The sequence below is a fragment of the Chrysochloris asiatica genome, unplaced genomic scaffold, assembly GCF_000296735.1.
Source record: "Chrysochloris asiatica unplaced genomic scaffold, ChrAsi1.0 scaffold00241, whole genome shotgun sequence".
NCBI lineage: Eukaryota > Metazoa > Chordata > Mammalia > Afrosoricida > Chrysochloridae > Chrysochloris > Chrysochloris asiatica.
In genome coordinates this window covers 2,695,536-2,721,882 of record NW_006408759.1, presented here as the reverse complement: position 1 = coordinate 2,721,882, position 26,347 = coordinate 2,695,536, and the positions used below count along the sequence as shown (strand labels likewise).

The 26,347-nt window shown below is 37.4% G+C and overlaps 1 pseudogene; it reads left to right on the top strand.

The window, feature by feature from the left end:
• The window catches only part of LOC102822784, a 135,655-nt pseudogene extending 109,309 nt beyond the window's left edge, over positions 1-26,346 (top strand).
• Position 26,347: the final 1 nt, after the last annotated feature.

Here is a 26,347-nt window from a genome sequence, read left to right as displayed (position 1 = left end):
GTTGATCCAAGAAGAATGAAGTCCTTGACAACTTCAGTCTTTTCTCTGTTGATAAAAATGTTGTTTATTGGTCCAGTGGTGAGGATTTTTGTTTTCATTACATTGAGATGCAATGCATACTGAAGGCTGTGGTCACTGATCTTCATCAGTAAATATTTTAAGTCCTCTTCATTTTACACAAGAAAGATTTTATCATCTGCATATCACAGGTGTTAATGAGTCTTCCTCCAATCTTGATGCCATGTTTTCCTTCATAGAACCCAGCTTCTCGGTTTATTTGCTAACCATACAGGTTGAATAAGTGTGGTGAAAGAATACAACCCTGTCGCCCACCTTTCTTAATTTTAAACCATTCAGTGTTCCCATGTTCTGTTCGAACAACTGCCTTTTGGTTCATGTACAGATTCCCCATGAGCACAATTAAGTGTTCTGGAATACTCAACCTGTTATTTCTCTAATAAACCCCATAACCATGAATATGTGTGGTCTATGAATTCTGTATGGACATTGAAACAAGTTAGTACATCCAGCAGAGAAGTAGAGATTGCTATGGAAGGGACAACTTGTGTCAGAATTGGTAGAAAAGTTGGAGAGTGGAAGTTTGTCTGACCTCTGCCTCATAAGAGTCAGCTCTGGACTGCTGGTTCTTCTCTCTTCCCCTTATAAAGTCAGATGAGGTCTGAAACCCTCAGATTACAGGAATTTAGATATCATCTAGTTTTTATTTCCATTTTATTGATAAGAAAACTGTGACTTAGAGAGTTCTCCCAAGATTCGTAGTCAGTAAAGGCTACGTTTTCTGAGTCACAAACCAAGCCCTATTCCACCTCACAAGACTATTTTCCATAATGAAATGGCTTCATTTTCTTCTTTGTTCACTCCACAGCTAGCTCTATCATTTGTATCATTAATGTATTTGGCGGAAAAAATTAAAAAGTGCTTGTCCTGAAATAGAGTAATGACTTTGCTAAGCCGGCACTGCCTTTAAATCATTTTTCTCTTAAAGACCCAAAAGAGGATTTGGCTCTCTTCCAGAGATTTTTGAAATATTTAACCCAATGGGCTGCCCAGAACATAATGCTAAGTCAGCACAATATACATACTATAGTAGGGAAGAATGGAGTGGCCCCTAATGAAACACTGGTAATTGGTTATAATCATTTTCTATAAAAGTCGTTGAAAATAGACTAGTCAATGTCACCCTGTGCTTCCTTGAAGTGGATTAGATCTTAAATGAGTGAAGATCAGGGAAATGGAAGTAAATGGCATTAGTATTTTCAAGTCCAAAAATATATCTGATTGATAGGAGCATTTTGGAGTCCTGGTACAGCACTGCAGGATAATGCACTGGATTGAATGGTTGGTTTGACCCTAAAGATTGGAAGTTCAAATGCACCATCCTCTTCTCAAAAACCCTACATATGGTCACTATGAGTCAGAACCAACTCAACAGCACTTAACAACAACAATGGTATCATATCATTAATATCACATGCAAGTAAAATTTTGCTAAATATAATTCAAAACAGGCTACAACAGTGTGTTGACAGGGAATTGCCAGATGTTCAAGCCAGATTCAGATGAGGATGTGAAATGATGGATCTTGGCTGAAAGCAGAGAGTACTAATTCAGGATTCAGTAGTATTCCATTGTGTCTAAGTACCAAGGTTTGTTAATTATTCTTCTGCTGATGGGCATTTATCTCCTGTCTAACTTTTAAGAATTAATATAACTTAGAACTTTCTTTTCTTACTTCTGGAGTCCTGTTGTAGTTTGTGGATTAATGTGTTGGACTGCAAAACCAGTCCTTGGAAGCTCTATACATGGTCACAATGGGTTGGATCCGACTCAACAGCACTTAACAACAACAACTTCTTACTTCTGGAGTCCTGGTGTGGTGCTGTAGGTTAAGCAATGAACTGCTCACCAAAAACTCAGTGGTTCAAAGCCACCAGGTGCTCCTTGGAAATCCTATACAGGGTGACAGAGTCAGACTTGACTCAATGGCACTTATAACAACAATTTCCTACTTTATCCCATCTTCATCTCCTTATTTGTAAGCTTCTACAGAGTGCAGAACCTGTACCAAAACCCTACCAATTGAGCCAGAGCCAATACCAGCTGCTATACACCAAGCTGTATCTACAACCAACACCAGCTAAAAATTATCTGAGTTGAGTTATACAAGCAGTGAATAGAGAAGCTCATCTCCTGATTACACTTAACAGAGGGAAATTAAAAAGAGTGTTTAAGAACACACCAACATGCATTCATCTATTTAATACACATACAACAACATCACAATGCCTAAAAAGCAGCAAAAAAAATTCTCTTCACATGCAGAAAAGACAGAACAACTCAAACAAATGACCAAGAGGAAGAGCTAGAATTTGCTTCAGAGGCTGAAGAGGCTATGGAACTACCTGAAAAAAAATTTCAAGAGAATTATATTCAGGTACATCCAAATGTTCCACAGATAGGTCAAGGAAAATAAAGACTAAGTGAAAAAGTGCTACAGGAACAATCAAACAAAATAGATATAGCATTGGACACAGTACAAAACCTGTAAACAGTGGCCCAGTTGATCAATGCTAAAATATTAGAAATGGACAATATAATGAAAGGGCAAAGGAGTAGAATTGAAGCAATGGAAGCCAGAATTAGGGAGTTTGAAGATAATTCTCTCAATACTGCTAAGATAGAAGAACAAACAGAAAAAAGGCTGAAAAAATCTGAAGAAAGCCTAAGATTCATGTAGGATAACATAAAGAGAATAACCTGTGGGTAATTGGAATTCCAGAACAGGAAGAGACAAAGAAGACCAGAGAAAAATAGTTAAATAGCTGCTGGAAAACAATTTCCCTAACATCTTGAAAGACAAAAAGATAAGCATTCAAGAAAATTAACAAACCCAAGGCAGGATAGACCCCAAAAGAAAATCACCAAAACATATCATAATCAAACTCTCCAAAATCAAAAACAAGGAAATAATCCTAAAAGCAGCTAGAGAAAAAAGAAACATTACCTACAAATCAAAAATTTAATCTTAAATAAGATTAAGTTCTGATTTCTCAACAGAAACCATGCAGGCAAGAAGGCAACAGAGAAACATACAGAAAGTTCTGATAGAAAAAACTGCCAGTCAAGAATCATATACCCAACAAAGCTGTCAATCAAATATGGCAGCGAAATCAGAACATTTCAGGATAAACAGAAATTAATGGATTTTGTAACTGTCAAGCCAGTGCTTCAAAACACACTAAAGGGAGTTCTTTGGATTAAGAACCAACAAGAGCAGGCAACAACCAGAGATTGACAAACGTGGCAACACCACCTGGAACTCAGTCCAGAAGATGAAAGAGTCCAGAGCAGAACAAAGCTACAAGACTGAAAATAGGGCATTTAGAACATCAGTCTATGATCAATACAATTACAAAACAGAAAAAGGGAAAAACATAGTAACAGAGATCCAGGTAGTAGGGAGGTCAGGTAGATTTCAGTATTAAATAGGTTGTTTTAAAATGAGAAAGAAAATAATAAGCATAAGGTAACCTCAAAGAAAATTAATGCATTTCCACATCAAGTCAAGAAAAGGAAAATCTAAGAATATTTCAGAAATATTAAAACAATGAAGATATTGACAAGAAAAAAAAACACACAAAAAAATGAACTGAGCAGAGAAAGCATGCAGAATTAAGAATCTAGCAGCACCACAAAAAAATCTAACAGCATAATGACAGCAATTAATCCATACCTATGGATAATTGCATTGCATATCAATGGACTAAATGTGCCAGTCAAGAAACAGAGAGTAGCAGAATTGATAAGAAAACAAAATCCTTCAACATGCTGTCTACAAGAGATACAACTTACATATAAAGTCAGAAATAGATTAAAATTTAAAGGATGGATAGCAAGCTAATTGCAGTAAAAAAAAAAAAAAAGCGAGCAGGAGTGGCAATATTAATCATTGATAAAATAAACTTTAAGGCAAATATCAGAATAAAATCAAAGAAGGAAATTATTTCATGATTAAAGGATCAATTCAAAAAGAGGATAGAACCATAATAAATATCTATGTGCCCAATAAAATAGCCCCCAAATGCATAAATCAAACCCTAATGGAATTGAAGAAACAAATAGACAACTAAGGAGCTCTGGTAGCTTTGTGGTTATGAATTGGGCTGTGAACTGCAAGGTCAACAGTTTGAACCTACCAGCTGCTCCGCGGGAGAAAGATGAGGCTTTCTGCTCCCGTAAAGATTTACAGCCTCGGAAACCCTGTATAGGGTCGCTATGAGTCGAAACTGACTCCACAGCACTTAACAACAACAACATGTACACCCAAGCTTATGGACACTGATCTAGTCACTGGGGACTAGAGCTGAGAGTGAAGCAGACAGCTGGTCTGAAGTGGGGGAAGGTGTGCGAGAACTCCCAAACTTAGAGGTAGTACCCATTTGACCTAGCTTGGATGGCTAGCTGACCGAAACTCAACCAGATGAAGATAAAGAAGTTTGACACTGTGAGCAAGTGTAAATTGCTACAGTTTAATGACTGGACCTTTGCTTATGGATGCAGTTTTTCCAAATTCCAACTGAAATGGATGATCTCACTGGGTTGAGACAGACGGTCAACTTAGACATTGGCTATCAAAAATATGGGGTTACAACTGCATGAAGTGGCTGGTTTACAAGCTTTCATGAATGTGCTTAGCTCCAGAATGAGGGGGATAAGGTAGAATCCTCACTGAATTGTTGTTGTTATTGTCAAGTGCCATCGAGTCAGTTCTGACCCACAGCATCCCTGCATAGGGTTTCTGAGGAGCAGCTGGTGAGCTTGAACCACTGACCTTGGGGTTCAAAGTGACTTTGGATGGCTAGCTGACCAGAACTCAACCAAATGAAGAGAAAGAAGTTTGATGCAGGGAACAAGTGTAAACTGCTATAATTTGATAAACCAGACCTTTACTTATGGATGCAGGTGTTCAAAATTCCAACTGAAATGGAAGGATTCTTCATATCAAGCTCTCTTCACTGGGTTGATAGGGACAGGCAATTGAGACTGGCTATCGAAAATGTGGGGCTATAACTACACAAAGTGGCTGGTTTACAAGCTCTCATGAGTGTGCTTAGTTCCAGAATGGGAGGAGGGGGGGTCAGGTAGAATCCTCACTGAATAGGTATCCTCTTTTCTATATGGATCTGTTGGAAGGGGAATAATGGGGGATGATGGTGACAATAATTTTATGATTCAATTGTGGGTAGTTGATATCAGAACTAACTGCAATTGCCACAAATATAAATGTAGAATATGTGCAACTAAAAGTGAAGAGTATTTAATTTTTCATTTTAGGAACACTGGACCCAAGGACCATCATGGGGGAAGAGCATGAGTGGAGTGTGAGATCCTAAACAGAAAAATGGCAACAGCACTGATGGTAACAGAGGTAGAGGCATAGAGAGATAGAGCAGCTGAGATTCTACGCCTATGGACTGAGAAATGCTTGTGTGCCTGTGGGCAGGAGGCTGACTTGCAAAATATGCCCTTTAGGCATGTGAATGAACATATATTTTTTGTTTTGTACGTGTGGGGAATAGAGGTAAATATTGCTAACTGGTGATACATAGAAGATACTGTAATCATTGCAATGAAACAAAGTATGGTTTGTCAAACGTAAAATTGATGATCTACCCAGTAAACTTTCAATCAACTCACACTAAATACAAGTTACTTATCTTCCTTGTTAATAATTCACTTTAAAGATTTGTTATTATTAAGTGCTCTAGCATTGGCTCTGATTAATAGAGACCTCGTATAGAGTTTCTGAGGAGTAGCTGGTGGTTTGAACCACCAGCCTTGCAATTCAAACTGAATTTGTGGTCCAGCACCTATCCCGCAGTACCACACAAGGACTTAGAAGTTCAAAGTAACAATTGTTGTTGTTCAGTGCCATTGAGTCGGTTCCGACCCATAGCGACCCTGGATAGGGTTTCCGAGGAGCAGCTGGTGAGCTTGAACCGCCAACCTTGCAGTCAAACGACTTTGCAGTCTGACGCATTAACCCCCAGCATCACACCAGGACTCTCTAAATTAGATTAAATTAAATGCCAATGGTACTAGAATTTCATCAAGTGGGGGAATGGTGTGTATGATATTTGATGGAGTAACATGTGCATATTTAATTTTACCTAGCAGGAGCTCTGGTAGCGTAGTGGTTACGAATCGGGCTGCTAACCTCAAAGTCAGCTGTTCAAAACTACCAGCTGCTCCACGGGAGAAGATGAGGCTTTCTGCTCCCATAAAGATTTACACCCTCGGAAACCCTGTTCAGGGTAGCTATGGGTCGGAACCAACTCGACAACACTTAACAACAACAAGCAGTAAGACATTTTGTTAGTAATTCTGCAAATACTAAGTAAATATTAAGTGACTAAAGGAGAAACCCTCAGAGAGAAAGAAAATGGGCTGATCAGTGAGTCAGCCTGTGAGAGGTGTGAACACAACCCTGCAGATACTCAACAAAGACACACTGCCTGCTTGATCTGCCTGCCCACTCCCCACCCAGACAATGTGACTGGCATCACATTTCACTGAGCTGGGTGTGGAATAAAATTGTAAAAAGACATGATTTTTTTAAGGCCACATCTACATGATATTATAGCAATGGATCACTGCAATCAACCCAGTCAAAGGAATCAGTCAAGTTAGAGAAAAACAAGTCAGATGAATTATTTAACAATGCTGACAAAACTAGTGAATTATCTGAGATGTTCCCTCTCCTTTGGTGATTTTTGCATTGTATAAAGACAAAGCACCTTGATATGTACGGAGACATCACTTATTCTCTTTATCATGTAAAACACCATTTATCCCTCCCTGCCTTTTTTTATGCTGTATAACTTATCCCAACTTTCAGATAGACAAAATAACAATAATAGAAATGACTCAATGATCTTTTTTAATTTCTTAGGCTCATTCAACCTCTGTAGACCCCACTTAAATGCAAATCAAACTTGGGTGGATTGTACATTACCTACTGAAAAATTGTTTCAATTAGAAATTTAATTACACTGTCTTGAGGAGATGGAACCGACAGTTTCTTTGAATTTTATACATTATGGAAACCTCCAAAGTGCCATAAATCTGCTAATTGATTTCTGTACCTGTAATGTTTGATTAGGTGTATTTTATTGTCTTCTTGGTTTTAATTAACCCTGGGCTTGTCAAAATGCTTCCAATGACAAAGGATATATGATGAAGTGTGATAAACTCTATTAACAGAGGCTGACTTTTGTCAGTAATTGCTCTCGTGCACAAGAGTTATTAGAAATTAGCACACAGAAAAAAGAAACTGTACTTTTGGTAACAACTTTTATTGGCAGCCATAAATCTATGGATTGCCCCTTATGTGCTAGTGATAAGCAAATGTGAGTGACCATAGGGTCCTTTTGAAGATCAATCACTCTCTAGCTGTCATATAAATTTTAAGAGTGACAAAATATAAAGAATTATGAAGTCTGAATGATAAGAACCGAAATTATACTAACATACCTAACTTCTTCAAATTAAGGAGCTGGGTCCAGACATTGAATGCCAATGTTGAAAGTAAGGTACCACTTCTTTGGATCAAAGTACTCAATAGGTATTAGTGGAATTGATGTAAGAATAAATGTATTAACCAATCAGTGTATTTTTCCAGACAATGAAGACTGTTTTCCATTCCCTAATCTTTAAACATAACTGCCTACCAGTCATCCACATTTTCTTTTTGAAAACAGGAAAGAGAAGCATTTAAATTTCACTAGCAATTGCTTTAGAAACAGAAATAAAGGCAAAAGCATTTATTTGTCTGTACAAACACTATAGTTACTTTGTTTTCTTCACAACGTGAAATGGTGGTCCAAAAGCAACAAAGGGCTCTTAATGTCTAAGACACTGACAGAAGCACTCCTTTAGAAAAATGCCAAAGGAAAACTCTGTTCTACATTGATAACATATCAGAGCCCTGAATACCTGGAAGGGTGATATAATTTAATATAATCAGATGACTTTGCCCAATCAAGTGAGACAAATTCTTATGATGCCTAGATCTTAGAAGTAAACTTTAGGTGAGAAATCATTGGAGTAGGACTCCTGGGGTTGATTATAATCTGGAAGTGACTGGACACACTTCAGAGTGTGGCAACTGGATTAGTCTCTTGACTGAATCAAAATTTGATTATATTAGTATGAACTCAATCAATATTACTTCCATTGCTATCCATTTGTTCAAAACCATATCCATTGAGTGTACTTACCATAGGCATGGCTCTATGCTAGATAATTTGAGGAATGAAAACCTTGATTAAAATTTAAATGATGTAAAATAGACTATTACATGGGAAATCAGTGAATTAATACTGATTTAAAGGTGCTAAATTGTGTTATATAGTGTCAGATATTAAGTATTATTAGGAAGTGATTGGTGCATGTGAGTTAAATGAGAGAGATTATTTCTATGTGAAGTGACTGGACTTTGAAAGTTGTATTAGACTTTAATGAATTAGAAATACAAAGGATAATCCAGAAAAAAGCACAAAACATTGTTTTCTTTGACATGGATATAAAAGAGTACATTTTCTAGCTACCTTCTGAGGAAGAGAATAGAGAAGTTAAGATTAGAAATTTAAGAGAAGGACCTTCAACATTAGATTGAAGAGTCTGGACGTTCTCAGTGAAAGTGGGACATCTGGTAAATTGCTAAATACTTGTTATACTGTAATATACTTGAATACTGTAGTGTCCTCTGCATCTCAAATCCAGAGTGGCTGTACTTTGCAAATTCTCTTAAAAAGAGTTTGGTCTTCCTGTAGAGTGGACCCACAAGTGAAGGTGCAGCTGAAATCTAAACAAGCGATGCCAGGAGGACTGACTGATCTGCATAGCTCCTGTTGTCAACGGCTGCAGAGGTATGTAAACGTCAATGTTTAAAGAGCTTAAATAATATTTGTCCATTGGGTTATGAGTTGGGCTGCTAACCTCAAGGTCAGCAGTTTGATATTACCAGCAGTTTCACAGGAGAAAGATGAGCCTTTCTGCTCCCATAAAGATTTACAGCCTTAGAAACCCTAAACAGAGTTGCTATGGGTCGGAAGCGACTCAATGGCACTTAACAACAACAATTAGGATATAAGAAAGATAAACAGGAAAATAATTTAATGAGCTGGATTTTAAAAAATTTAAACTTTGATCTTTAAAATACACTAAGTCAATAAAAAGACAACATACACACTGGTAGAAATTAGTTGCAAAACTTGTATCTAACAAAGGACTTGCATCCAGAATGCATTTAAAAAAGAAAACCTCTTACAACTTAATAGTAAGAAGACAATTACAACTTGAAAATGATTAAAACTTGAAGCAACACTACACCAAAAATATATACAAAAGACAAAAATGTATATGAAACCATGTTCAATGGCATTAACAAAAATGAGACACCACTACAAACCTACCAAAATGGTTACAATCTAAAGACTGAAAAAATTTAAATATTGACAAGAAAATGCAATAACTAGAATTCTTATTCATTGCCAGTGGGAATGTGAAATTGGAGAGTCACTCTGGAAAATAGTTTGACCATTTCTAAAATATACACTTAACATTTAATCAAACTATTCTTTTTGTTGTTGTTAGTTGTCATAGTATTAACCTTTACTCATGGAAACCTGACGAAGCACCTGAGAAGCTCACTCATCTATGTCAATAAATCTGGAACACAGCTGCTTGGCCAATCAAATGGACAAGATCCATGCTTGTGCCCCTTCTAAAGAAAAAGGACCCAACAGAATGTGGAAACCATCAAACAAGATCATCAATATCACATGCAATTAAAATTTCTCTGAAAATAATTTTAAAACAGTTGCAACAGTACATTGAGAGAGAACTGCCAGAAGTTCAAGCCAGACTCAGAAGAGGATATGGAAAATCAGAAGTCATCAAAAATGAAATGGAACATATAAATATCAATTTGCTATGCATTAGTGAGCTAAAATGAATAGGCTTTGGCCATTTTGAATAGGACAACCATATGCATTACTATGCTGGGAATTAAGACTTGAAGAGAAAAAGTATTTCATTCATCATCAAAAAAGCATTTCAAGAGTATCTTGAAGTATAATGCTGTCTATGATAGGATAATACACATCTCTCTGCAGAGAAGACCTGGTGTGGCGCTGTGGGTTAATGAGCTGGACTGAAAGGTCGGTTTGAACCACAAGGTCAGTGGTTCAAGTTCACCAGTGGCTCCTCAGAAACCCTATACAGGGTTGCTATGGGTCAGAACCAACTCAATGGTCCTTAACAACAACAAGGAAGACCAGTTAATATCAGTATTATTCAAATTTACCCACCAGCCACTAAAGTCAGTGATGATGAAACTAAAGAATTCTACCAGCTTCTTCAGTGTGAAATTGATCAAACATGCAATAAAAATAGATTGATAATTATTGGTGACTGGAATGTGAAAGTTGAAAACAAAGAGGAAGGATCAGTAGGTAGACAATATGTCCTTGATGAAAGAAATGGTGCTGGAGATCAAATAAAATAATTTTACGAGACTTATTCATTGAAACTACCACTTTAAACAACATGAACAGCAAATACACCTGTGGACTGCACCAAATGGAATACACAGGTATCAAACTGACTACATCTGTGGGAAGAAACACTGGGACAACATGAAAAGAAATAACTTAACAGGTGATCAGAATTCCAGAATATGAAAAGACTAAGAAAAACAAAGAAAAGATAATTGAAGAACTATTGGAAGAGAATTTCCCTAACATCATGAAAAATGAGAAGAAAAGCATTCAAGAAGCTGAACAACAGGATAGATCCTAAAAGACAGTTCCAAACAGATGAAGACAGACTAGGAAGAAGGAGTGATGAACTATTTCTGAATATTTAGTCACTGAAAAGCTTATGAATAGCAGAGAAACACTGTTAGATGCAGTGTCGGAAAATGAGCCCCTCTGGTTGGAAGGCAGTCAAAATACAACTGGGGAAGTGCTGTCTCCTCAAGGTAGTAGACACTGATGATGCAAATGGAGTAAAGCTTTCATGACCTTTATTTGCTGATGGGGCACAACTCATAATGAAAAGAAACAGCTGCAAACATCCATTAATGATCACAATATAGAATGTACAAAATGTGAATCTAGGAAAATTGGAAATTGTCAAAAGTGCAATGGAATGCATAAACATCAATACCCTAGGCATTAGTGAGCTGAAATGGACTGGTATTGTCCATTTTGAGTGTGACAACCACACAATTTACTATATTGGGAATAACAAATTGAAGAGGAATGGTGTTGTATTCATCATAAAAAAGAACAATACAAGATCTGTCTTGAAGTACAATGCTATCTATGATAGGAAAATATCTATACACCTACAAGGAAGACCAGTTAATACCACTATTATTCAAATTTATGCACCAATCACTAAAGCCAGTGATGATGAAACTGAAGAATTCTACCAAATTCTTAAGTCTGAAATTGATCAAACATGCAATCAAGATGTACTGATCATTGCTGGTGATTGGAATGCAAAGGTTGGAAACAAAGAGGAAGGCTCAGTAGTTAGTAAAAATGGTCTTGGTGATAGAAACAATGCTGGAGATCACATGACAGAATTTTGCAAGACCAATGACTTTTTCATTGCAAATACCTTTTCAAAACAACTTAAAAGAGTACTGTATACATGAACCTCACCAGATGGAATGCACAGAAATCAAATTGACTACATCTGTGTAAAAGAGACAATGGAAAAGCTCTTTATCATCAGCAAAAACAAGGCCAGGGACAGACTGTGGAATAGATAATCAATTGCTCATACTCAAGTTCAGGCTGAAGCTGAAGAAAATTAAAACAAATCCACAAGAGACAAAATATGAACTTGAATATATATCACCTGAATTTAGATATCATCTGAGAAATAGATTTGATGAATTAGACACTAAAAACCAATGACCAGAAGAGTTGTGGGATGACATCAAGAACATCATACAGGAAGAAAGCAAAAGGTCATTAAGAAGACAAGAAAGAAGGAAAAGACCAAAATGAACATCAGAAGGCACTCTGAAACTTGCTCTCCAGTATAGAGATGTAAAAGCAAATGGGGGGGAAAAGGTAAAAGAGCTAAATAGAAAATTTCAAAGAGCAACATGAGAAGACAAATACTTTAACAAAATGTGCAAAGACCTGTATTTAGATACCAAAATGGAAGGACATGCTCAGTATTTCTAAAGCTGAAGAAACTAGAAAAAAAACTCAACTTGCAATATTGAAGGATCCTATGGGCAAAATATTGAGTTATACAGAAAGCATCAAAAGAAGATGGAAGAAATACACAGAGTTACTGTACTAAAAAGAAATGGCTAATGTTCAACCATTTCAAAAGGTAGCATATGATCAAAAGCCAATGGTACTGAATGAAGAAGTCCAAGGTTTACTGAAGGCATTGGCAAAGAACAAGGCACTAGGAATTAATGGAATATAAATTGAAATCTTTCAACAAATTAATGAGGCACTGGAGGTACTCACTCATCTATGCCAAGAAATTTGGACAACAACTACCTGGTCAACTGATTGGAAGAGATCCATATTTATGCCCAGTCTAAAGAATGCAGAAATCATTGGAAAATATCATCAATATCTCATACGATAAAAATATTGCTAAAGATAATTCAAAAGCAGCTGCAAATGTACATTGACAGAGAACTGCCAGAGGTTGAAGCCAAATTTAGATGAGGATGTAAAACAAGAGGTATTATTGCTGATACCAGATGGATGGATCATAGCTGAAAGCAGAGAATACCAGAAAGATGTTTGTCTGTGCTTTATTGACTATGCAATGGTTTTCGATTGTGTGGATCATGGCAAACTATTGTGGAGAATAAATATTCTGAAACACTTAATTGTGTTCATGAGGAACCTGTACATAGTTGTTCGAACAGAAAGAACAAGGGAACACCGAATGGTTTAAATTTAGCAAAGGTGTGCACCAGGGTTGTATTCTTATTCAAACTGTATACTGAGCACATAACCTGAGAAGCAAGATTATCTGAAGAAAAATATGACATCAAGATTGGAGGAAGACCCATTAACAATCTGTGATATGCAGATGATGCAACCTTGTTTACTGAAAGAGAAAAGGTCTTAAAACATTACTGATGAAGATCAAAAACCATAGTCTTTTGTATGGGTTTGTACCCCAATGTAAAGAAAACAAAAATCTTCACCACTGGACCAATAAACAACATCCATATCAATGGAGACAAGATTGAAGTTGTTAAATACTTCATTGTGCTCGGATCAACCATCTACACTCATGGAGGCCACAGTTGAGAATTTAAACAACATATGGCATTAGTTATATCTGCTGTACAAGATTTCTTTAAAGTATTCAAGAGGAAAAATGTCAGTTTGAGGAGTAAGGGGCACCTTTCCCAAGCCATGGTATCTTCAATAACCTCATATGTATGTGAAAGTTGGAATGTGATTAAGGAAGACCATAGAAGAATTGATGCATTTGAGTTATGGTGCTTGAGAATATTAAAACTATAATGGATTGCCAAAAGAACAAAACAATCTGTGTTGGAAGAAGTATAGCCATAATGTTCCTTGGAAGCCAGGATAGTAAGACTTTGACTCGCATACTTTGGACATAATGTCAGGAAAGACCAGTCCCTGAAATAAAGGATATCATGTTTGGTATATTGGAGGGTTGGAAAAAGAGAGGAAGACCCACAACTAGATGGATTGGCATAATGGCAGCAGCAATGGGCTTAAACGTAGCAATGATTGTGAGGTTGGCACAGGGCTGGACAGTGTTTAGTTCTTTGTGCATAGGGTCACTATGAGTCAGTACTGACTAGATGGCACCTAACAACAACAACAATATGGTTAACATTGCTAAGAATGGGCATTTCGGAACATTTAATTGTGCTTATGAGGAATCTGTACATAGACCAAGAAGCAGATGTTATAACAAAATAAAGGGAGCTCTGGTAGCATAGTGGTTATGAATCAGGCTGCTAATCTCATGGTCAACAGTTCAAAACTACCAGTTGTTCTGTGGAAGAAACATGAAGCTTTTTGCTCCCGTAAAGATTTACAGCCTCAGAAACACTGTACAGGGTCACTATGAGTCAGAACCGACTCCACAGCACATAACAACAACAACCACAAATGGTTTAAAATCAGGAAAGGTCTGTGCCAGGGTTATATATATTCACCTTAGTTATTCAGTCTGTAAGCTGGGCAAATCATCTGAGAAACTAGTTTTTATGACGAAGAATGTGGCATCATGATTGGAGGAAGATTCATTAACAACCAGCAATATGCAGATGACACAACCTTGCTTCCTGGAAGCAAAGAGAACTTGAAATACTTACTGATGAATATCAAAGACCACAGCCTTCAGTATGGATTGACACCTCAGTGTAAAGAAAACAGAAATCCTTACAAGTGAAGCAAAACAACCTCATGAAAAATGGAGAAAAGACTGAAGTTGTCAAAGACTTCATTTTGCTTGGATCCACAACCAACACCCATGGAAGTAGCAGTCAAGAAATCACATGACATATTTCATTAGGCAAATCGACTGCGAAAGTGTTCAAGAGCAAAGATCCTACTTTGAGTACTAAGGTGTGTATGATCCAAGCCATGGTATTTTCAGCAGTCTCATATGCATGTGAGTTGTGTTGTGGTTCATTGAACCACAAGGTCAGTGGTTCAAACTCACCAGTAGCTCTTCAGAAATCCTATATATGGTCACTATGAGTTGGAAAAGACTCGATGACACTTAACAACAAAAACAATATACATGTGAAAGTAGGATAAAATAAGGAAGATGAGAGAAGAATCGATGTATTTGAATTCGGGTTTTGGAGAAGAATTTTGAAAGTCCTATGGATTGCCAAAAGGACAAACTAATCTGTGTTGAAAGAAGTAACAACCATAAAGTTCCTTAGAAGCAAGGAGAGCAAGACTTCATCTCTCATTCTTTGGACACATTATGAGAAGTGACCTGTCCCTGGATAAGGACATCATGCTTAGTAAAGTGGAGGGTCAACAAAAGAGAGGAAGACTCCCAATGAGATGGATTTATACAGTGGCAGCAGCAATGTGCATAACTACAATTTTGATGATCGTGAAGGACCAGGCAATGTTTCATTCTGTTTTGCATAGGGTCAGTATTAGTTGGAAGGAACTAACTCTACAGCACCTAACAACAACAATAAAAACATACTGTTTATATGACATTTTTGAAAATTTGTACTTTAATTCATGTGCCAGTAATTGAAGAATGAATCAACTGCTGTGAGTATATACTGATATGAAGGATTATTGAAAATGTATTTTAAAATGGGAATGAGAAGAGAAAATTTTATCAGATAGTACATAAATCTAGAACATAGGGAGACAATAAAGACATGTAAATTGTGGTATTTTATATTGTGAGGTTGTCGATTTTAACTAATATGGTTGATAAAATATTGAAACACCAATGTTTTAGTCATTTTGATCTATACTCTTCTTTGATGATCTCATCTAGTCCTCAACTTTTAAATAGCATCGATATACTCATGACTTCCAAATGATATCTTTAGCTCAGATCTCTCCTCTGAACTATAGGCTCATATATCCAATTATATAATGTATATCTCCATTTGGAGGTGTGATAGGCATCTTGAACCGAACATGAACAAATAAAACTCAGTTTCTATCTGCAATCTACTCTCCTAGTCTTCTTCCCTCTCAATAAGTGATATCACCATTTTTATTGTTGCTTCAACCTAAAAACTGTTGAGCGATAAACGATGTTAGTTTTTCTCATACCGCATGTCTAGTCCACTAGCAAATCCTAATGGATCAGGAGCTCTGGTAGTGTAGTGGTTAAGAATTGGGCTGCTAACCTCAGTGTCAGCAGTTCGAAACTACCAGCTGTTCCATGGGATAAAGATGAGGCTTTCTGCTTCTGTAAAGATTTACAGCCTCAGAAACCCTGTACAGGGTCGCTATGAGTGGGAATTGACTCAATGAAACTTAACAACAAAAACAACAATGCTCTGCTGTGGCTAAAGAAATAGGCTACCAATGGAAAGGCCTTGTTTGAACTCATTGGTGGGAGGAAGGTATGGTAGTTGGCTTCCAAAATATTTTGGAGACCTTATATAGTCACTATGAGTCAGGACTGACTCAGTGACAATGAGTTTGTTATTGTTGTTGTTAGGTGCCATTGAGTCGGTACCAACTCATAGAGACCCTATGCATAACAGACCAAAATACTGCTGCCCAGTCCTGGGCCAACCTCACAATTGTTACCATGCTTGGGCCCATTGACACTGCCATTTTGCCAATCCATCTCATTGGGGGACTTCCTTATTTTCTTTGACTCGCCACCTTACCAAACATCCTTCTCTAGGGACTGGTCCCTCCTGACAATATGTCAGAAGTATGAGAGACAAAGTTTGAACATCCTGGCCTCCAAGGAGCTCTCTGGCAGTACTTCCTCCAATACAGATCTGTTTGTTTGTTTTTTTGGCAGCCCATGGTACTTTCAATAGTCTCCTCTAGCATCATAACTCAAAAGTACCAATTCTTCTACCGTCTTCCTTATTCACTGTCCAGCTTTTGCTTGCATATGTTCTTGATGTCATCCCACAACTCTTATGGTCTTCGGTCTTTAGTGCCTAATGGATCAAAACTGCTTTTCAGATAATCTTTAAATTCAAGTAGGATATATTCAAGTTCATATTTTGGCTCTCGTGGACTTGTTTTCATTTTCTTCAGCTTCAGTCTGAATTTGCATATGAGCAATTGATGGTCTGTTCCACAGTCTGCCCCGGCCTTGTTTTGGCTATTGATATGGAGTTTTTCCACTGTCTGTGTCCACAGATGTAGTCAGTTTGATTTCTGTGTATTCCATCTGGTGTGGTCCATGTGTATAATCATCTCTCATGCTGTTTAAAGAAGGTATTTGAAATGAACAAATCACTGATTTGCAGAATTCTATCATGTGCTCTCCAGGAGTCCTTGTGTGGTGCTTTGGGCTAATGCATCAGACTGCAAAGTCATTTGAACGGCAAAGTCAGTGGCTCAAACTCACCAGCTGCTCCTTGGACACCCTATACAGGGTCGCTATGGGTCGGAATCGACTCAGTGGCACTTAACAACAAACAGCAACCATGTGCTCTCCAACATCATTTCTATCACCAAGGTCGTATTTTCCAATTACTGATCCTTCCTCTTTGTTTCCAACCTTTGCAATCCAATCACCAGTAATGACCAATACATCTTGATTGCATGTTTGATCAACTTCAGATTGATGAAGTTGGTAGAATTCTTCTATTTCATCCTCACTAGCTTTAGTGATTGGTGCGTAAATTTGAATAATAGTTGTATTCACTGGTCTTCCCTATAGGTGCATGGACATTATCCTATCACAGTGTTGTTCCTCATAACTGATCTGGATATGTTCTTTTTGTTGATGAATACAACCATGTGGTTATCAGATTCAAAATTGCCAGTACTAGTCCATTTCAGTTCACTAACGCCTAAGATATCAATGTTTATGCATTCCATTTCATTTTTGACAATTTTCAGTTTTCCTAGATTCATATTTCATACATTCCATGTTCCAATTATTAATGGATGTTTACAGCTGTTTCTCTTCATATTGAGTTATGCCCCATCAGCAAATGAAGGTCCTGAGGGCTTTACTCCCATGGGCTTTACTCCATTTGTGTCATCACAGTCAACTCTACTTTGAGGAGGCAGCTCTTCCTCAGTCGCATTTTAAGTGCCTTCCAACTTGAGAGGCTCATTTTCTGGCTCTATATCTGACAGTGTTTCTCTTCTATTTATAAGGTTTTTGGTGACTAAATATTTGGAAATCGTTTGTCTCTCCTTCTTCTAGTTTGTGTTCATCTGGAAGTTTATCTGAAATCTGTCCACAATGGATGATCCTGCTAGTATTTAAAATAACTGTAGCATAGCTTCCAGAATCACAGCAACTCACAAACCACCACAGTATGACAAACTGACAGATGAGTGGTAGAAGTTTGGTATAATGTCCAATAAATACTCACTGAATGAGTAAATGAGGTAATTACTAGCTCAATTCTTTCTCTCACACATACACACACACGCACATAGAGCTGCATTCCAAAGGGCATTATTGACTGAATACTAATTCTGTAGGTTATTAACAAGAGTTATGTCAAATAAGCTTAGGATATGTAAGGTTAAATGAAGTTATTTGGATTAGTGATTCATTCATTACATATTTACAGAGCGCTTGTCTAGAAAAGGCAGATGCTGTGTCTCTGTTAATGAACAATACAGACAAGTTCCTGCTCTTATAGAATTTACAGTCCAGCCAGGAAAGCAGCCGTTCATCAAATCATTACAGAAATAATTTTTTTACTTGCTGTTTTATCAGTGCTACAGAGGAAAAGCACAGAATGCTTTGAGAATGTATAATGGAGACCTGATCTAGAAGGTTTCCCTGATGAAATATTTCACCTGTAATCTAGAAGACTGAGCAAAGTTATGGATTGAATTGTGTCCACCAAAAATATGTGTGGTAAAAGCTAACCCCTATTCTTGTGTTTATAATCCCATTTGAGAATAAGTTGTTTTCTTTATGTTAACATAGGGTATGTTCTGAGTCAATCTCATACAAGATATAAATGAACAGATTAAGCAAGCAGAGGTGGGGAAAGATAGATGGCAAAATACATGGAGAGCTCCAAGAAACCAGGAAACAGAATTGAAGAGACAAGGACCTTGCCCCACAGCCCACAGAGAGCTCATGAACTGAATGCAGACTTCCAGCCTTCTGAAGTTTTAGAAAATCAGTTTGTATTTGTTAAAGTCATTCATTTGTGATGTTTCTGTTACAGCAACACAAGATAACTAAGACAAGCAGGGGTTATCTAATTGCAGAGGTGGGAAAAATACTCTGGGTTAGAAGAAAGCTTGTGTGAAGTCCAGAGGCAGAAAGAAATTTAGCTCATTCTTGGAGCTGCTAATTAAAGTTCTGTGGCACACAATGAAAGAGTCCCAGTGCCATGAGATTGGCTGGGGCCAGATTACAGGAGTTCATAGGACTTATTAAGGAGTTGATATGGGAAACCATTGAGGAATTGTAAGCAGAACTTCTCAGAGCCCTTAAAATAAGAATATAAATTATGAATTTCTATAAACAGTGTTTCTTCAATTTATTTGATTATGGAAACCATTTTTTATAGAGTTTCTCAATTGGCTATAAAATATATTTTGAGAAATACTACACCAGAGAAAGAAAAACAATTATGAAAAGAAACATTTGTGTAGAAAGAAGAGAGGAAAACAAAAAGCATATATGCAGTGTAGTGAATTACTTCATATGGCCCTTCTAGCCAAGCATGGTCTTGTGACTTCCACAAAATGATTGAGTAGGATTATGCAAATAGATTGCTTGTGACTCACCAAGGGAATTGGGTAGTCTAATAATAATGCAAATAAAAAGTGCATGGAACTCTTATGGAGGTGGAACCATGCAAATAAGGTGTATGGAACGCTAACAAGGGGAATTATCAGTTTTGAAGGAGCTCTGGTAGTGTAGTGGTTATGAATCAGGATACAAGCCTCAAGGTCAGCAGTTTGAAAATACCAGCTGTTCCGCGGGAGAAAGATGAGGCTTTCTGCTCCAGTAAAGATTTACAGCCTCGTAAACCTTGTACAGGGTCGCTATGAGTAGGAACCAACTCCACAGCACCCACCCAACCAACCAACCAACCAAGGCTTAAAATGAGTCATCCCAGAGGCAGAAAGGGGGGAACCTCACTGTCTTTAAGAAAAAAATGAAAGCAAAGGTGTCTTTGGGGTCTCGGTTCCCTGTGTTGTGAACCTCCCAGAGAGAGTCATGATGTCAGAGACAGCAAGAAGTGTTGGCAGAAGAACCAGCAGACCAATATCAGATGGCTGCGCTGGGCTTCCGAGCCCACTGATTGAGCTTTTTACAGTGGTGTGCCAACCCTTAGAGCTAGAGAGTTAAGCATCTCAGCATATTGTAACATTTGCCTAAGCAGAGCAGAGGCCAGGTAGGGGACTGAGAGAGGAGGCCTGTCTTTAGAAGGCTGAGAGGGGTCTGTACTCATGGAGCTGAGACAAAGCCTGCATGGATGAAAACTGAGAGAGCTGTCCTACACTGAAGAAAGGAGACTTTTCCTACATGTAGCCTGTTACTTCCCTATTAAACCCAATAATTGTGAGTATTGTCTGCAAGCTTTGTGTGGCCGTTGCAGTGAATTAATGAACCTTAATTCATTAATTCATTTACAGAGAAGTAAAGAGTGCCATGGGAAGAATGGCTGGTGTCAGAACTGGTACAAAGGTAGGAAAGATAAGTTATGCCTGACCTCCACTTTCTAGGATTCAGCCTTGGGCTGATGCTAATGGTGATACTCTCTCCTCTTCCTTGTGAAGATTGAGAAGGAATTATGATGCTAACACACTATTTTGACAATATATATATATTTTAAAACTATAAATGAGACTTTATAGATACATTGATCCTATAATGGATTATATTTTCTATTGTTATAAAACAAGTTCACATATTGGTTCCAAAGTCAAAATTAAACTTTGTGCTGTCTATACAGATAGACCTAATATAGCTACCATATGGCTCATCCATTCCATTCCTAGATATTTACCCAATAGGAATGAAAACATATGTCCAGCCAAGAACTTGTACATGAAAGTTCATAGCAAAATCTGGAAATAATCCAAATGTCCATTAAGAGGTGAACCAATAAATAAACTGTGGTATACACATACAATAGGATATCACAAGTAATAGAAAGGAGTGAACTACTAACATATGTAAAAACTTGGATGAATCTCAAATCATTACACTAAATGAAAGAATACAAATCAAAAAGAGAATATAGTGTATGATTTATATTTATAGAAAGTTCTGGGAAATACAAAGTAACCTATAATGACAGTAGAGATATCATGGTTGCCTTGGACCAGTGCAGAGAAGAGATTGATTGCTGATAAGTATGTATCAAGACTGCAGTTGTGGTTTTGTAGCTACACCTGTCAAAATTCAACTAATTATATTCTTCAAATGGGAGGAGTTTATTTTATGTCATAATTACCTCGTTAAATTATTAAAAATTTAACAACAATAATAAAAAAGGATGAACCTAAAACAGCACCTGTTAGTTTTGTTTTCCACTATGAATTTGTCACTTCATTCACTCACCTGTCACTTTGTCATACTCTGGTGACATGCATGTTGCTGATTCTGGAAGCTATGTCACCAGTATTTTAAATAACAGCAGGATCACCCATTGGTGGCCAGGTTTCAGTTGAGCTTCCTGACTAACCCAGACTAGTAAAAATCAGAAACAGAGTGCTTCCCAATATTTAGTTACTGAAATCCTTATGAGTAGTAGTAAAATACAGTCAGGTAGCGTGAGAATATTGAATATTGAAACATGATGGATTGCACCAGAATATTGCCAGAAATAGTGCCAGAATATAAGCCACTCAGGTTGGAAGACACTCAAAATATGACTGGGGAAGAGCTGCCTCCTCAATGTAGAGTTGACAGTGATGAGGCAAATGAAATAAAGCTTTCACGACCTTCATTTGCTGATGGGGCACAACTCAAAATGAGGAAAAATAGCTGCAAACATCTATTAAAAATCAAACCATGGAATGTGCAAAGAATGATACTAGGAAAATTGGAAGTTGTCAAAAATGAAATGGAATTCATAAACATCAATATTCTAGTTATTAGTGAGCTGAAATGGACTGGTATCGGTCATTTTGAATGTGAAAATCACATGGTTTACCATGCCAGGAATGACAAATTGAAGCTGGATGGTGTTGCATTCATTATCAAAAAGAAAATTTCAATATATATCTTAAAGTATAATGCAGTCTGTTATAGAACTATATCCATACACCTACAAGGAAGACTAGCTAATACCAGTATTATTGAAACTTATACCAATGACTGAAGCCAGTGATGATGAAAGTGAAGAATTCCACCAACTTCTTCAGTCTGAAATTGATCAATTGAAGAGGAAGGATCAATAATTGATAAATACGACTTTGGTGATAGAAATGATGCAGGAGATCGCATGATAGAATTTTGCAAGACCAGTGACTTATTCATTGCAAATAGCTTCTTTAATCAATATAAAAGATGACTATACACATGGACTTTAGCAGATAGAATACACAGAAATCATATTGACTCTTTCCACTATTTGTGGAAAGAGACAGTGGGAAAGCTCCAGGTCATCAGCCAAAACAAGGCCAGGGGCAGACTGTGGAACATACCATCAGTTGCTCATATGCAACTTCTGGTTGAAGCTGAAGAAAACGAAACAAATCCATTAAGAGTCAAATATGACCTTCAACAGATCCCACCAGAATTTACAGATTATCTCAAAAACAAATTTTATGCATTAGACACTAATGATTGAAATCTGGAAGACTTGTGGGATGACAAAAAGTACATCATATGGGAAGAAAGCAAAAAGTCATTAAGAAGACAAGAAAAAAGGGGGAGAAAAGTACAAAATGGATGTCAGAAGAGACTGCTGATACTTGCTCTCCAGCATAGAGATGCTTAAAAAAATGGAAAAATGTGGAGGTAAATAGAGCTGAACAGAAAATTTCAAAGGGCAGCTCGAGAAGACAAAGTCAAATATTACAATAAAATATGCAAAGACCTAGAGTTAGAAAACTAAAAGGGAAGAACACACTCAGCATTTCTCAAGATGAAAGAACTGAAAAAAATTCAAGCCTAGACTTGAAATATTGAAGGATTCTATGGGTAAAATAGAGTGCTCATGTGGCGCTGTGGGTTAATGTAGCAGACTGCAAAGCCATTTGAACTGCAAGGTGGTTCAAGCTCACCAGTCACTCCTCGTAAACCCCATGCAGGGTCACTATGGGTCGGAACCTACTTGTTGGCACTTCACAACAACAACAACAATGGGCAAAATATTACATGATGCAGAAAGCTTCAAAAGAAGATGGGAGGAATACACAAAGTCACTATGTTTCAAAAAGAAATGGTCAGTGTTCAACCTTTTCAAGAGGTAGCATATGATCAAGAGCCAATGGTACTGAAGGAGGAAGTCCATGGTGCACTGGAGGCATTAGCAAAGAATAAGGCTTCAGGAATTGGTGGATTACAAATTGAAACCTTTAAAAAAAAAACTGATGCAGCACTGGAGACACTCACTCATCTATGCCAAGAAATATCGAAGACAGTTACCTGGCCAGCTGATTGGAAAAGATCCATATATGTGCTCATTCCAAAGAGAGGTGTTGAAACGGAATGTAGAAATCATAATGCAATATCATTAATATCATATGCAAGTAAAATTTTGCTAAAGATAATTCAAAAACAGCTGCAACTGTACATGGACAGGGAACTGATTTGAGCCAGATTCAGATAAGGATGTGGAATGAAGGATATCAATGCTAATGTCAAATGGTTCTTGGCTAAAATCAAAGACTACCAGAAAGATGTTTGCCTGTGCTCTATTGACTACACAAGGGCTAATGATTGGGTAAATCATGATAAGCTATGGACAACACTGAGGAGAATGAGTATTCTGGAACAGTTAATTGTGCTTATTAGGAAACTTTATGTAAATCAAGACAGCCATTCTAACAGAACAAGAGGACATTGAATGGTTTAAAATTAGGAAAGGTGTGTGCCTGGTTGGTATTCTTTCAGCATACTTATTCAATCTGTATGCTGAACAAGTAGTCTGAATCTGGATTATATGAAGAATAATGTGGCATCAAAATTAGAGGAAGGCTCACTAACAACCTGTGATATTCAGATATTTATCCTTGCTTGCCGATAATTAAGAGGACTTAAAATAGTTACTGATGAAGCTAAAAGACCACAGCCTTTGGAATACGTTGCATCTCAATGTAAAGAAAACAAACACCTTCACCATTGGACCAATAAATAACATCAAGATAAATGGAGAAAAGATTGAAGTTGTCAAAGACTTCATTTTGTTTGGATCAACCATCAACATCCATGGAAGCAGTAGTCAAGAAATCAAATGACAAATTGCATTAAGAAAATTTGTTGCAGAAGACCTCTTATGAGTGTTGAAGAGCAAAGATGTCAGTATGAGGACTAAGGTGCACCTGACTCAAGCCATGGTATTTTCAATAACCTCATATGCATGTGAAAGCTGGACAGTGAATAAGGAAAACCGTAGAAGAATTTATGCATTTGAGTTGTGGAGGTGGGAAATATTAAAAGTACCATGGACTGCCAGAAGAACAAATAAATCTGTGTTGGAAGAAGTATGGCTAGAATGCTCCTTAGAAATCAGCATGGCCAGACTTTGTTTCCCATACAAAATATCAGGAGGGGCCAATCCCTGGAAAAGAACATTATGCTCGGTTAAGTGAAGTCTCAGTGAAAAAGAAGAAGACCCACATGGCACAGTGGTAGTTGCCATGGGCTCAAGCATAAAACAATTGTGAAATTGGTGCAGGATCCAGAAGTGTTTCGTTCAGTTGTGGGTAAGATCACTATGAATCAGTACTGACTCGACAACACCTAACAACAACAGAGTGCCTAGAACATACTGTTGTTTTTAAGTGCTGTCAAGTCAGTTCTGACTCATAGCAATCCTGTATATAGAGTTTCCAAGGAGCAGCTGGTGGGTTTGAACTGTCAACTTTGTTGTTAGCAGAGCTTATTCTACAGCACTACACTAGGAGCCTGTGGTAGCACTACACATGATAGATGCTTGATAAGTAAGGAAATAAATAATTTTAATAAAAGAAATAATACATTTATGAGGAGATTTCAAAATATTCATGGAAATTCATATTATGAGAAAGCTTTGCATGGATTTCAAAAATGTTTACACCAAAATACTTGTACTGACTTGTTATAGTGTACCTGAACAGGATCTAGTTTGAGTCACTAAGGATACTATATCAGTTTGAAAAGATCCCCTATGAAGGTTGCTAAAATTGAAGCAAGTACAAAATTTAATTTGTGGGGTTTTTTTTCGTGGGAACTTGAAGCTGTCACACTTGAGAAGTGAGTCCTTCGCCCCAGACTGTGCAAAGAACTCAGACTGCAGCTACCACTGAGCCAGACACCCTCGTTCAAAGGAGCAGAGACGAGAGAGTGATGACACCCGAGGACCAAGTCTAAGAAGGGACGAACATTCTGAAACATCAAACAAAAATGGCTGCTGATAAAGAAAATGCCAGTAGACCTACATGGAAGACAAATAACATGATGGAAAAAAATTATATTTCTTTAAATTCTAGTGAATTAACCAATTCAACTCTAACGCTTGATATGCGTAATCAAGCTCTGTCATTTGTACTAATTAAAGATGATCCCCAAACTCAACTTAATCAGACATTGCATCTTTAAAAAAATTATAAAGAAAAATTAATGCTTATAGAAAAACCAAAGCAAGATGTTAAGGTGCCCAAGAAACCTGTGCTTGGATTTTATCGTGGGAAAGTTGTTGAGTCAAAGATTAATTCATTCAGAAAACCTCTACAAGTCAAAGATGAGAGTTCTACAGCAAACAAGAAACTTTCAACTAATGTCTCTAATGCCAGCAAACCTCAGCCTCTGACCATGAGCAGTGTACCAGTGAAAAGTAGTAGAGACCTAAATGTGACAACCATCACTAAAATTAGAAGTAGTGCATCTCAGAACAAACTTGTGCGACCTCCTATTAGAAGCCACCATGATAGTGGCCAAGACAAGCAGAAACAAAGTATCATCAGAACCTCTGCCAATGTTACAGTTCGGAAAGGGCCTCATAGAAAATAATTAGTTCAGTTAAAAACAGATTTATCTACTGCCAAAACCAGTTCTTCTCAGGACATAAAAAGAAGTGAGACACAATCAAAAAGCATAGCATCCGAAAATGGAACCAGGCTGGCCTCATCTTCTAATATCAAATTGATAGAAAAGTCAAAAGCCACCAACGAGCGAAGACATACTATAGTAGCAAAGACTAATGTCAGTAATAAATCTGCTCATCCCAAAGAAACTGCAGAACAAAGAACAGCTCATCTCACTGAGTGGAAAGCTGGTAAAGGGAGAGTGCTGAAAAGGCTTCCTAGCTCAGTAGTTACCCAGCCTGAGCCGGAAGGTGAACAAAATGGAAACCCAGTCAGGTCCTTCTGGACCACCGTGGCAGAAGAAGATGAACAAAGATTATTTACTGAAAAAGTAAACAAGACATTTTCTGATTGCCTGAACCTGA